General features: G+C 37.6%; 1 long non-coding RNA gene across 1 annotated transcript in view; it reads right to left on the bottom strand.

The window, feature by feature from the left end:
- Positions 1–12,722, bottom strand: part of LOC148982085 (uncharacterized) — a 65,395-nt gene extending 52,673 nt beyond the window's left edge. The window contains exon 1 of the long non-coding RNA XR_016155224.1: positions 12,667–12,722. This is a non-coding gene — a long non-coding RNA (uncharacterized LOC148982085). The remainder of the gene's footprint in view (positions 1–12,666) is intronic.
- Between the last annotated feature and the right edge of the window lie 710 nt (positions 12,723–13,432).

Here is a 13,432-nt window from a genome sequence, read left to right as displayed (position 1 = left end):
ACATCTTTGGCCTGGTCCCCTCAAAGTTACATTGGATTTTCTCCTTACCGTAAAGGTTGAGACCCAGATAGCAAACTGACATTGAATCAACGTGGAAACATGACATTAAAACAACATTGATCTGGCATTGTTTTGCTCATCGAATTAACGTTGAACCAACGCGTCATTCTTCAAAACTAACGGAAAATCAACTTGAAATCAACATTGTTTTAACGTTCGGAAAGCAAATCGCGTCGAGCTTTGAAGAATGCCGCGTCTGACGTTGGTTCAACGTTAATTCGATAAGCAAAACAATGCCAGATCAACGTAGTTTCGATGTCATGAGAGATGTCGTTTCCACGTTGATTCAATGTCAGTTTGCTGTCTGGGGAGGGCCATCTATCACCATTTTCCATGTTCGTAGAGTTAGTTTGTGAAGTAAATATACAGGCTGCAATCTGTGTGTACACAGCTTTTTTTTAAAATGGCGGGTGCTGGTGTTTCCTGTGTGTTCGACCAATCAGCATAAACTTCCATCACTGGTAGTTCCTATTGTGCTGGGTTCTCGTGAAGTAGTCGTGAAGCGCCTTTCACAACGTAACATGCTCTAAACGTTTTTTGTAATTGTTGTGTTGAATGATTAAGGAATCGTGGCATTCGTAATCGTAGTCGCGAGTAGAAATTCGATTAATTGTGCACCCTGGCTGATACATTGCTCTTTAATTTGAGCACACACAGAAAATGCAGCACACTGACAGTAAGCTGAAGTAATATCAAGTGTCGACATTTGTGTGTCAGCTGCAGCAAAAACAGATGAGCATCTTGAGGCATGTATAATGTTCAGCTTTGAACAGCACTAATTGTTCTCGTTTGGAGTGCTTAACGAGGACGTCAGCTCCAGCTGCCTCGTCAACACTCAATAATTAGACAGGAGCAGACTGGGACACTTTCCCAGACAAAGATGAAGAATAGTAATTAGAATAAACTGGGTCCTTAATTATAATTTGCTTTGAAAGTTCTTAGAGGTTTAAATTTATACTGCTTTCTGTGCTTGGAAATCCAATCTAGTGCCATAATCCCTGGAAAGTCTTTGGTTACTGATCTCAACACACCCATTCAGTATATCTTTAGATACGTTTACACGACAACGATGTACTAAAAACAGAAACGTTTTTTTCTTTGTACAGATGATGTTATTTAATTGACCCCTGTTCACAAAACGCTGTATTATTCATGCCAGGCCAGTAGTTGGTGATGTCACTTTGTAAATAAATACTTTATAAAGAAGCACCTATTGGCTGAACACGTAATACGCATGCACATACATCACGTTTTTGTATTTTACACAGAACTTGCACTTTGAAACCTGTTCCCTTTCAAGGGAACTCGAGCTGTGTCAAGACGCTGTGGGAACGCACCTGATTGCGTCGTGAAGCATGTGTATAACCAGTCCAATGGAGAGACGAGATATGTGTATATGTATAATATGTATATATTTATATATTAGACAGGAGTATGAAGAGCAAACCCAGACAGCAAACTGACATTGAATCAACGTGGAAACGATGTCTCTCATGACATTGAAACAACTTTGATTTTGCTCATCGAATTAACGTTGAACCAACGTCAGACGCGGCATTCTTCAAAGCTAAATGAAAATCGAAAATTGGTTTGCTTTCATAACGTTGAAACAACGCGTTGATTTCAAGTTGATTTTCCGTTAGTTTTGAAAGAATGACGCGTCTGACGTTGGTTCAACGTTAATTCGATGAGCAAAACAATGTCAGATCAACGTTGTTTCGATGTCATATTTCCACGCTGATTCAATGTCAGTTTGCTATCTGGGACGGGTCTGCATAATAAAGTGGTTCTTCTCACGTTTTCCGAGGCAACGTGTAGATAATGGTCCGCAATGTATAGGCTAATGTGCACAGGGAACTGAGTAGATGAGAAATTTCCCTTTTTCTTGTTCTCTTATGATTGTTTGAAAACCAATTTTGTGTTCTTTATTGTTTGAGATTATAATATGAGGTCCATATCAATACACTATTCAGTCTTTAAACTCGACCGTTTCTACTTGTCCGGTTGATATTTGGCTGCGTTTAATTTGAGAATTAAATATGTACTCATCTTCTCCTGGAGTTAGATGTCTGTATTAATATACTATTCGGCTTTTTCATCCTGACCGTGTTTACTTGTTTGGTTGAAATTTGGCTGCGTTTAATCCCACCGGTCACAATTGTGATTGCATCTTATTTCTGGAAGCTCTAAAAATGTTACTGACTTTGGGCAAGAAATTCTACTTTTAAATGACAAAATAGATAGTCTTGATTATAATCTATAAATGTCATGTGACTAGTGTGAAAGGTCACATGACCAGATCAGTCCACTTCCTGCTTGCTCATCTAGAAGAAAATGTCTTCCTCAGACTACTACAAAAAGTAGTATGTAAAACATCTCAATTAACAGATATAATTATTATATTTTGTACATATATTCTTTAAAGTCCCCGTGAAATCAAAATTGAACCTATTTACTTTGTTAGCGCATATTACTAGTCTTGTGGTGAACAATTAATCCGTGCAAGTAAAAATATATTTAAAAAATGTTTTACCTTGGTAATCTTTAATCAAAATCTGAAAAGTTACTTCCGGTCTGGAACGGTTTCTTTTTCTGATGACGTAGGTTTCACAACTTGGGTGGGGAAACGCTTAACCACTCCCCTCAAACCGTTAGTTTGCTATTAGCGAGAGATGGAGAGGAGGAGCGCTAGAGGAAAACCCTGCCCTCTGTTCAATATTCCGTTTCACTTGGAAATACGTCACAGCACTGGAGAAAAATCGTTTGCAACTTCCGGTTCACGGGGACTTTAAAGGGTCTACTACTGATATATGTTGAGAATTATACTCCTGTATATATTTTGCTCGTAAGATTTGTAAATTTGTTAACGGTCACAATTGACCGTTCACAAAGACCCGCCCCCCTTAGTTACTGTCTCTATATCCGACAAGCTACGCCACTCTCTCACACACACCATGTTCTCACGCAGTTAAAAATACCAGGTCACTTTTGATATTAAGTCTCACCTTTCAAATTTGGTCATTTTTTTAAAAAGAAATTTAAATAAATACCGTTTTGTGGCTCTTTAATGTCTCGTGACAGATCGCTATAGAGCATCAGTTAAAGCTGCTCGTGATCCGATCATCTCTTCCTTCTAGTTAATTTATAGCATCATAAACATGAATAAACATAAGGAATGTTGTTTTAACCGCAGAAAGGCGTCAGCACACTCCGTTTTCAAGTTCAAATCCTCCCATGTTAATCTACTATCTCTCCTGACTCCTTTGTCCCACAAAATGGCGGATGACAAGGTATGATAGGTCAGATCACCTGTCAATCAAGCTCCCTGCGAAGGGTCAATAGTGACCGGTATAACAGTGCTTCAATTAAAAAAAAAACACAGGTATTGGCTGGTATTGCCAATCCTACACTGAACATATACCACACCTGTGATGGAAATGGATGATCTTGGCAAAGGAGAACTGCTCACTAACACAGATTTAGACAGATTTGTGAACAATATTTGAGAGAAATATGCCTTTTGTGTACATAGAAAAGGTCTTGGATCTTTGATTTTGTTCAGTATTTATCAGTATCCCAGAAACTTTCAATGTGTTGGACTTTCTAATCTAGACGTACAGTCTTAACCTGAGACGTTTTCAAAAGTTTGCGTTTTGAAGCCCCCAAAACAAAAAGTCTAAATGAACAGCCAAAACGTCGTAGTCACATTAAATGTTTTTCTTTTGCTTTATGGTGTATGTACAGTAGATTATTGAGAAAAAAATGTTTCTGCTCCTAGTGCTTGGCTGAGCAAAATCAATGTGATTGATTAAAGAACATCCACTTCAGAAGAAAAGCGTCAGGATGCTAAATGTATTAATTATCTTAATTGCGTTGTTTTGTGGCATACTGTTTCAGTGCTAATGGTCCCCTCTGAAATCACATCCCAGCGAGCAGAAAACCATTCACATTTAGAAAACTGTGAACATTTGCAAGCCACACACATTAAATGCAGATATGCCTGCACAACAGTCCCCTAATGTCAATAAACAGAAGCATCTGTCTGGCGAGTGCTATTTAAAATGACCAATGTGTTGTTCAAATCTAGTACTTGAACCATGGTTAGGCAAAATGCAAGAAATGGTTCCCTTTAAATTCATGAGTGTGCACCTGAGTTGAACTGGCCTCATGCCACACATGATGTTGAATTGGAAATGGAATAGAAGGAAGAGGACTTTACTGAAATATAAAATAGAAGAATTTCAAAAACACAATTATTTAATTGAGATTATGACTTTTTTCGGATTTGATTACACAATTTTACTAAAGAACTACATTTAACGCTGTTCACCACATTGTTCTGGATGTATCTGGACACTTTACCATCCTATGAGGCCACAGGAGAGGATTTGTGAATTTGCAACAACTGATGTCATAAGTCCCATGATAATAACAATGTGGCAAATTATGTCCAGATAACATTGTTACCGCACATACTATAGGCCTAAAGAACATACTTTTTTAGTGGTCGCAAAGTAAGTACCTACTAAAGAGACTGCGATTTTGGACACATAAAGAAAGCCGTACAGCAATGACCTGAGTCAATGGTGTCAGATTGTTCCTATTTAAAGGAGTAGTTCACTTTTAAAAAAACTTTTGCCGATAATTTACTAACCCCCATGTCATCCAAGATGTCCTCGTCTTTCTTTCTTCAGTCGAAAAGAAATTAAAGTTTTTGATGAAAACATTCCAGGATTTTCTCCATATAATGGACTTCATTGGGAACCAAACGGTTCAAGGTCCAAATGAGAGTTTCATTGCAACTTAAAAGGGCTTTCAACGACACCAGATGATGAATAAGGGTCTTATCTAGCGAAACGATCGCTAATTTAAAAATAAATACAAAAGTTTAAGTTTTATAAGCACAAATGCTCGCCTTGCTCTGTTCTGTGATGAGCGTTCGTGACTCTCCTGTTCGAACTCGTTCATTAAAATGAACTAATCTTTTTTCAAGTCATGATTCCTAGATAAGACCCTTGTTCATCGTCTGGTGTCGTTTAAAGCCCTTTGAAGCTGCACTGAAACTGTCTTTTGGACCTTGAACCGTTTGGTTCCCATTGAAGTCCATTATATGGAGAAAAATCCTGGAATGTTTTCATCAAAAACCTTAATTTCTTTTCGACTGAAGAAAGAAAGACGTGGACATCTTGGATGACATGGGGGTGAGTAAATTATCAGCAAAAGTTTTTTTTTTTTTTTTTTTTTAAAGTGAACTACTTCTTTGAACTAAAGTGAACTATCCCTTTAAGGAATAGTCAATCCTTGCTTTGGAAAAGGTCTTATTGTGGAGCAAAGGCATGCAATAGTTATAAGCCGAAACACTTACATTCGAACCTCTGTAACAGTCACGATCAATAAGCATCTAGTAAAACGACAAGCTCTTTACATCACCACGCTGCACATAACTAACAGTGACAGCAGCATAAATAAAGCCAGCAAACAGCAACAAAATAACATTAAATACATAATTCATTCATGCTGCAATGCATGCTGTGTGCTTTCAAACCAGAGACTTTGTTAAATATGAATGTTTTCCTTCTGGCGACTCTCTTATAGGCAAGTTAAGAAAACATTTAATGAAATATTGTTGGTTTATCAATATATTTTTTTATTTAGATTCCAAGTAACCCTTACTCTAAAATCCATGTATGATTGAATCACTTTATAGTGTAATGTTGTGTGTATGATGATGATTCTCACTGAAAATGATTGGTTTATTAAAAAGTACATATAGAGCATGAATTTTATACCACCTTAACTCTGCTTTTTTTATCATTCGAATTATAATCCTGCATTCGGCCTACCTCAATAGAAATTCAGAATTCGAATTGGGATTTCATAGGTATTCTCAACTCATCTATGAATGTCACGTAATCCTAGGCTGAACAGCTTTACATAGGTACTCAGGGTTGAAGGCAGAAAGTGCACTAAGGGATGAGTGCTGTATAATATCTTCAGCAATAAAACATGTTTTATTTTTTTAGTTCTCCCAAAAGAAAAAGGCAGCCCCTGGGGCTTCTTTACTGCAGCTCGACTAAAGCAAAAACACACAATTACATTTCCCACTGTGGTACAGCCGTAAAAAAAAACAAAAAAACAAAACAAAAAAAAAAACAGTATAAGCAAACTTTGAAACCGCAAGCGTTTCTCATCGCATGCTGACACTGTGGGGGAGGTGTGCTATACATCAGATGGATATTGCTGCTGACACTTCCAACCATAACAGATATTACATATTTCATAGAGGTTGCTTATACTATCCCAGACAGCAAACTGACATTAAATCAACGTGGAAACGACGTCTCTCATGACATTGAAACAACGTTGATTTTGCTCATCGAATTAACGTTGAACCAACGTCAGACGCGCCATTCTTCAAAGCTAAATGAAAATCGAAAATTGGTTTCGTTGAAACAACGTTGATTTCAAGTTGATTTTCCGTTAGTTTTGAAAGAATGACGCGTCTGACGTTGGTTCAACGTTAATTCGATGAGCAAAACAATGTCAGATCAACGTTGTTTCGATGTCATATTTCCACGTTGATTCAATGTCAGTTTGCTATCTGGGATATTCCTCATCTTCTTTACCTATATTAACATTTTCTGAATATACCATCAGTTTCTCACCATAGTCGAAGGAAAACCTTACATCGCTGATGCCCAGACAGCAACGCAGTGTCGGCCCAGATCCAGCCCACATATATCCATAATACTGTCGATACTGTGTTGCTGTCTGGGTCCATTGCTTGTTTTTTATTGATGGTTTGCTAAGGTGTTCTTAATACCCAACAAACACATTTACGCTGTGGCAATGTCTGTGGCACCTTGTATTTCTGCTATGGCAACAACACTGTCTACGCGCTCGCAACATCGTAACAACGTAGACGCGACAAGGCTGTTGTAACTTTATTGTGCAACATTCAGCAACTGCGAAATGGCATCTGACAATTCATTTTTGTTATGTTAAATATAGATGTCCCCTTTTTAGCATGTTATGTTGTGTGTTAATTTTAATCAGTCAAAAGTTAATCAGTTTTCAAATTAAAGGAAAAGTTAACTTTAAAAAAAACTTGCTGATAATTTACTCACCCCCATGTCATCCAAGATGTCCATGTCTTTCTTTCTTCAGTCGAAAAGAAATTAAGGTTTTTGATGAAAATATTCCAGGATTTTTCTCCATATAATGGACTTCAGTGGGAACCAAACGGTTAAAGGTCCAAAAGACGGTTTCAGTCCAAACTGTTCAAAGGGCTTTAAACGATTCCAGATGATGAATAAGGGTCTAATCAAGCGAAATGATCACTCATTTAATAAATAAATAACAAAGTTTAAGTTTTATAAGCTCAAATGGTCGCCTTGCTCTGTTCTATGATGCGCGTTTGTGACTCTCCTGTTTGAACTCGTTCATCAAAATGAACGAATCTTTTTTCGCGTTATTTGCTTAATTCAACGAACGAAATGAACAAATTGACTCAGAAAAAGATTTGTTCATTTCGATGAACCAGTTCGAACAGGAGGTTTATCACAGCACAGAGCAAGGCAAACATTTGTGTTGGAGTTGTATAGTTTGTCCACCAGAGGGCACTCTACACAGTCCAACACTGTTGGCAACACTCGTTGAGTCGGTCACAAGACATACATTACTTGAAAAACAATTAAAAGAACATCCGCAACAGTTCTCTTAACTCAAATAAGCATGATTTTTTGACTATGAATTTGTGACTATCATGTCCAGTTTTGCTGCTGTTAAAGAGCCCCTATCATAGCATTTGAAATGTTCCTATTTTTGTTTTGAGAGTTCCCAAAAACAGTTTAACATGCATGCAAGGATAAAAAAAACACTTTATTTGTCTTATAATATGCATTGATTTTTACCCGATTTGCTCAACGACTCCCAAATGATTCGTTCGACGATTCATTTTCCCAAACACCTCCTTTGAGTGACGCGAATCTGCGGCGATTGGTCAAATGACCCAGTCAGTTGTTATTGGTAAACCGTAGGCAGAGATTGTCCCTCGCATAAACAGGTCCCTCGCAGAAATGTAATTTCGTTTGTACGTAGCAAACGTTATCACAGTATTTGTGTTTGTATGTGTGTTGCACATCCATAATTGCAAAGGGAACACAATTACAATTCTATAAGTACATAAATGTATCAAATAACCATTCCGAGACGTCCTAATCCATTCCCATTTTTTATTGTCTCTTTATCATGTGGGATATTCCTTATTCCGGTTCAAACATGTACGGCTGAAAGCCATTCAAAACAGCGGGCCTCTCACTCTCAACCATTCTGCTTAGACCGATTGCCATAGGTATGCAAGTGACGCCCTCATCCAAAGGCAGGATATGCAGCTCATTTACATTTAAGGTGGTACACACCAAAACAGCTCTTTTTAAAACAGGCCCCAAAAAATACATTTTCAAATGGTTATATACATTTTCACAGTAGGTACAGCGTAGCATACATAGTTTAACTACACGTCACAACGACGCGGACAGCAAGATCTGTGATTGGTCGGCTTGGTAGCATCGCATTATGCATTTCCGCACATACCATCTCACATACCATTCTCTCGTTTCTTAGTTTTAGTAATTTCACTAAAATTAACTGTTTTTACACCTCAATAAGCTCCAACTCCAACATGATCCGCTCTCTTTTAGTCGCCATTGCTTGTAGTAACCTAGCCGCGAGGAATCTAAACACAGTGGAACATTAAAACCCTCTACCGCCAACTAGCGTTTCGGAGCTGTACTGCAGAGCAACCAAGACCTGAACGCAGAAGTATAAATGCTCAGGACGACGTCGCCTACGCCATACACTCAAAGCAGAAGAATAAATCGGCCTTTAATCCCCTCAGACAAGAGCTTTTCAACACTATTCGGGGTTGCCAAGTCCATGTTTTTCCACGCATAAATAGACTACTTTTACACTGTTGCGGTGGGTTGTTTTTTTTAGTCCGCAGTTTGAAGTGATTCCCGATTTTGGCCGTGAGTGGGTGGATTTTGAAAAGCTATTGGGTTGGTTTTGTGGCAAACCTGATACCCAAAACTAGCCCTTCTAGAACACCCTTGCAACCACAAGTTAAATGTTAAAAGCACCCAGAACACCTTAGCAACTGCATTGCAATGCTCTGACAACCACCTAGAAAACCCTATTGTTGCGGTGAATATTTTTTTTTGTGGTAATCACCAATTTTCTTCTGAAAATGTAAAATCATTTTTTGGGGGGTTCAAAATTGACCTTTTTCTTGCAAATGTCTATCTAATTAATACCTCACAGTATTATACAAATCTGTTTTATAAGATTGTTTTTTAATTGGTGCATGCTGACTGTATTTTCTGAAATGTTCAATGCAGAATAGTCAATATATGTGTGGGCAGTTTTAATGAGTTATTGATACTGCACCGTGATGCCCACCATAAGTCATTGAAGCCACAAGCTCCTTCTGTCAATAGATTCCATGTGCGCGCACACACACACAGCAATATTTTCATTTCCTCTGTGTGAAACTCTGTATGCAGCAGCAGTCCATGGTGGAGAGGGAGTTTCAGAGCTGGTGCATAATAATTGGATTTTGAACTGGTTTCTCCTTAGAGTTTAAATGTGGGCCTTCTGTCAAGTTGGCTTTAGTGCCCTGGCTTTAATTTCTTACTTTTCATTGCTTATAGACCTCTGACAATATGGTTATGGTTAGTTACACTTAAAATAGTTACAAAATAGATATGATAAAAACATTTACCATTAATTGTACCCAGCATGTAAAATGTTATGAGGGATAGACAGAGATAGAGACTTTAGAAAAGAGAAAGCCAGAGCAAAGAAGAGCAAGAGAATAAGAGACAGAGCAACCCCAGACAGCAAACTGACATTGAATCAACGTGGAAACGACGTCTCTCATGACATTGAAACAACGTTGATTTGCTCATCGAATTAACGTTGAACCAACGTCAGACGCGGCATTCTTCAAAGCTAAATGAAATCGAAAATTGGTTTGCTTTCATAACGTTGAAACAACGCGTTGATTTTAAGTTGATTTTCCGTTAGTTTTGAAAGAATGACGCATCTGACGTTGGTTCAACATTAATTCGATGAGCAAAACAATGTCAGATCAACATTGTTTCGATGTCATATTTCCACGTTGATTCAATGTCAGTTTGCTATCTGGGACTGTTACAACCCAGATAGCAAACTGACATTGAATCAACGTGGAAACGACGTCTCTCATGACATTGAAACAACGTTGATTTGCTCATCGAATTAACGTTGAACCAACGTCAGACGCGGCATTCTTCAAAGCTAAATGAAATCGAAAATTGGTTTGCTTTCATAACGTTGAAACAACGCGTTGATTTTAAGTTGATTTTCCGTTAGTTTTGAAAGAATGACGCATCTGACGTTGGTTCAACATTAATTCGATGAGCAAAACAATGTCAGATCAACATTGTTTCGATGTCATATTTCCACGTTGATTCAATGTCAGTTTGCTATCTGGGACTGTTACAACCCAGATAGCAAACTGACATTGAATCAACGTGGAAACGACGTCTCTCATGACATTGAAACAACGTTGATTTTGCTCATCGAATTAACGTTGAACCAACGTCAGACGCGGCATTCTTCAAAGCTAAATGAAAATCGAAAATTGGTTTGCTTTCATAACGTTGAAACAACGCGTTGATTTCAAGTTGATTTTCCGTTAGTTTTGAAAGAATGACGCGTCTGACGTTGGTTCAACGTTAATTCGATGAGCAAAACAATGTCAGATCAACGTTCCCAGATAGCAAACTGACATTGAATCAACGTAGAAACATGACATCGAAACAACGTTGATCTGACATTGTTTTGCTCATCGAATTAACGTTGAACCAACGTCAGACGCGTCATTCTTTCAAAACTAATGAAAAATCAACTTGAAATCAACGTGTTGTTTCAACGTTATGAAAGCAAACCAATTTTCGATTTTCATTTAGCTTTGAAGAATGCCGCGTCTGACGTTGGTTCAACGTTAATTCGATGAGCAAAATCAACGTTGTTTCAATGTCATGAGAGACGTCGTTTCCACGTTGATTCAATGTCAGTTTGCTATCTGGGAATCTTTTTGTTTTTATCCCTTCCTTCACCATGTGACAAATCCAAATGTGAGATGTTCAAACTGACCAATCATATAATTACAACTTCCCCCATCATACTAAAGGTGTGACAAATAGAATATATCCAATGTCTCAGACTTATCTCATGAAATCGTGTGTGCGTATTTCCATTTTTGGCGTGCTATCAACACGCATAATCGTTTTTCAGCGTGTTTATGAACGCCGTTGACTTAACGTTGATACTCTATATATAAATATATGACTTACCTCAATCCCGTCCCTAAACCTACCTGTCATTGGGGTTAATAGCATTTATGAGTCTTTCCCTACCATCCTAGGAAAAAAACATATCGCTTCCCAGATGTAGATCTACATTTTGCTTCGTTTCGCTCGGACATTTAATGGCGTGTACGCACACACGGATGCACACGGATAGCTCAAAATGCGTAAAGATAACACGCGACTTGACTTGAAAGTGGCATGTATGTTTACGCAAAAGTTATGATGTCATGTTGAATGTCCTCATATCTTGACCTACAGGCCTTGAGCACTATCAGCACCTCTTTGTATTTAGGAATTCCAAATGGTCCTTGGTAAGAGGGGGGTTGAAACGGTAAAAAAAGCAAACATCTTTGTTCATTTTCAAATATCTTGGATTATTACCAATCCTACACTGATAACTGTCGCGTTTGGTCAAAAATAAAATAAAGGCATGACATGGATGCAAAACAAGAACATTGACATCTTGTAGTCTACAGTATGTTACTGCAAAAAATACCATGCATTTTATTTAAAACAAGTTAACTTATTTCATTTGCAGAAATCGACTGCCTTAAAGGGATAGTTCCCCCAAAAATGAAAATTCTGTCAGTAATTACTCAGCCTCATGTAGTTCCAATTCTGTAAGACCTTCGTTCTTCTTCGGAACACATATTAAGATATTTTGGAGTAAATCTCTCTATTTGTAATTGCAACCATTTTTGGTTGTGGATAGTAAAACATTTCTGCAGTATTAATCAAGTTTATTGACATTTGTGCTTGCACGTGTTAATCATTTTGATACTATATTCATCCCATAAAATAAGGTCTGTGGTAAACACAAGCATATTTTCATGTTTTATGCTACAACATACATCAGTAATACCTTTGTGGTTTTTTAAAAGCCTTTACTTCCTGGTTTGGAACCAGAGAGATCCTAATGTCTAATCTCAGTATCTCTGCTTTGGACCAGGACACTTATTGCAGTTCACCAATGGGGGTGTTTATAAAGTCACGCTCAGCATGGATTTCGCAGCATCTGAAGATCAACATCAAAGATGACAAAATCGCATTCGAGGGCATCTCATAACATTCACCTCTCCCCAGGGAGTTCAATGCAAACTCCATTTTGTAACAATTAAAGTTAACATTAATCAATAATATTAAAGCATAACACAACACAATAATGCAAAACAATAAAAGTGGAATAGCCTACCTGAAGACCAACATCAAAGATGACAAAATCGCATGAGGGCATCTCATAACATTCACATGCATGATACAACACCAATAACTCAAAACCTCACTAATACACATGCAATCATACGGCCCACACAAGATACTTCAGATTTATATAGCTATATGTATATATAGCTTTATAATATGTATATATATATATATATATATATATAGCTTTATAAACATGAGGTAGCATACAACAAAACACACCATACAATCCCTGCACTGTTTACAAATGGGTATTAAGCCAATTTATACACTTTGCAAACTTATTTTGCTCATAAGAGCTCTGCAAAAAGCTTACCTCTCCCCAGTGAGTTCAATACAAAGAGGCACGCACACATTCCAAAATGGCTTCTTCTTCTTCTTCTTCTTCTATTAGAGTTTTTTGGCGGTTGGCACACAATGAAATGGTGCATTACTGCCACCAACTGGTATGGAGTGTGGAACTGAATGACTATTACTTACTTATATAAATAAAAAAATAAAAAATAATCCGCTCACTTATATTAATCATTCTACTAAATCAAACCTTACACTTTCCTTTTTCAAATTTTGGATCATTTCCCTTCTTTTTCCCTCATATTTTTTTACAGTGTATCATGACGTGTTCTATTGTCTCTTCACAGTATTCACATCTGCCGGTGTTATGTTTACCTATTTTAAATAAAGTGCTGTTTAATCCTGTATGTCCAAATCTGAGTCTAGATATAATTGTCTCATCTCTCCTTTTCCTCCCCGTA

Source organism: Pimephales promelas, chromosome 3 (genome assembly GCF_988280905.1).
Source record: "Pimephales promelas chromosome 3, fPimPro1.hap1.1, whole genome shotgun sequence".
In the NCBI taxonomy this organism is placed as follows: domain Eukaryota; kingdom Metazoa; phylum Chordata; class Actinopteri; order Cypriniformes; family Leuciscidae; genus Pimephales; species Pimephales promelas.
Note: the sequence above shows the minus strand (reverse complement) of the source record. Positions and strands in the feature narration are given on the sequence as shown.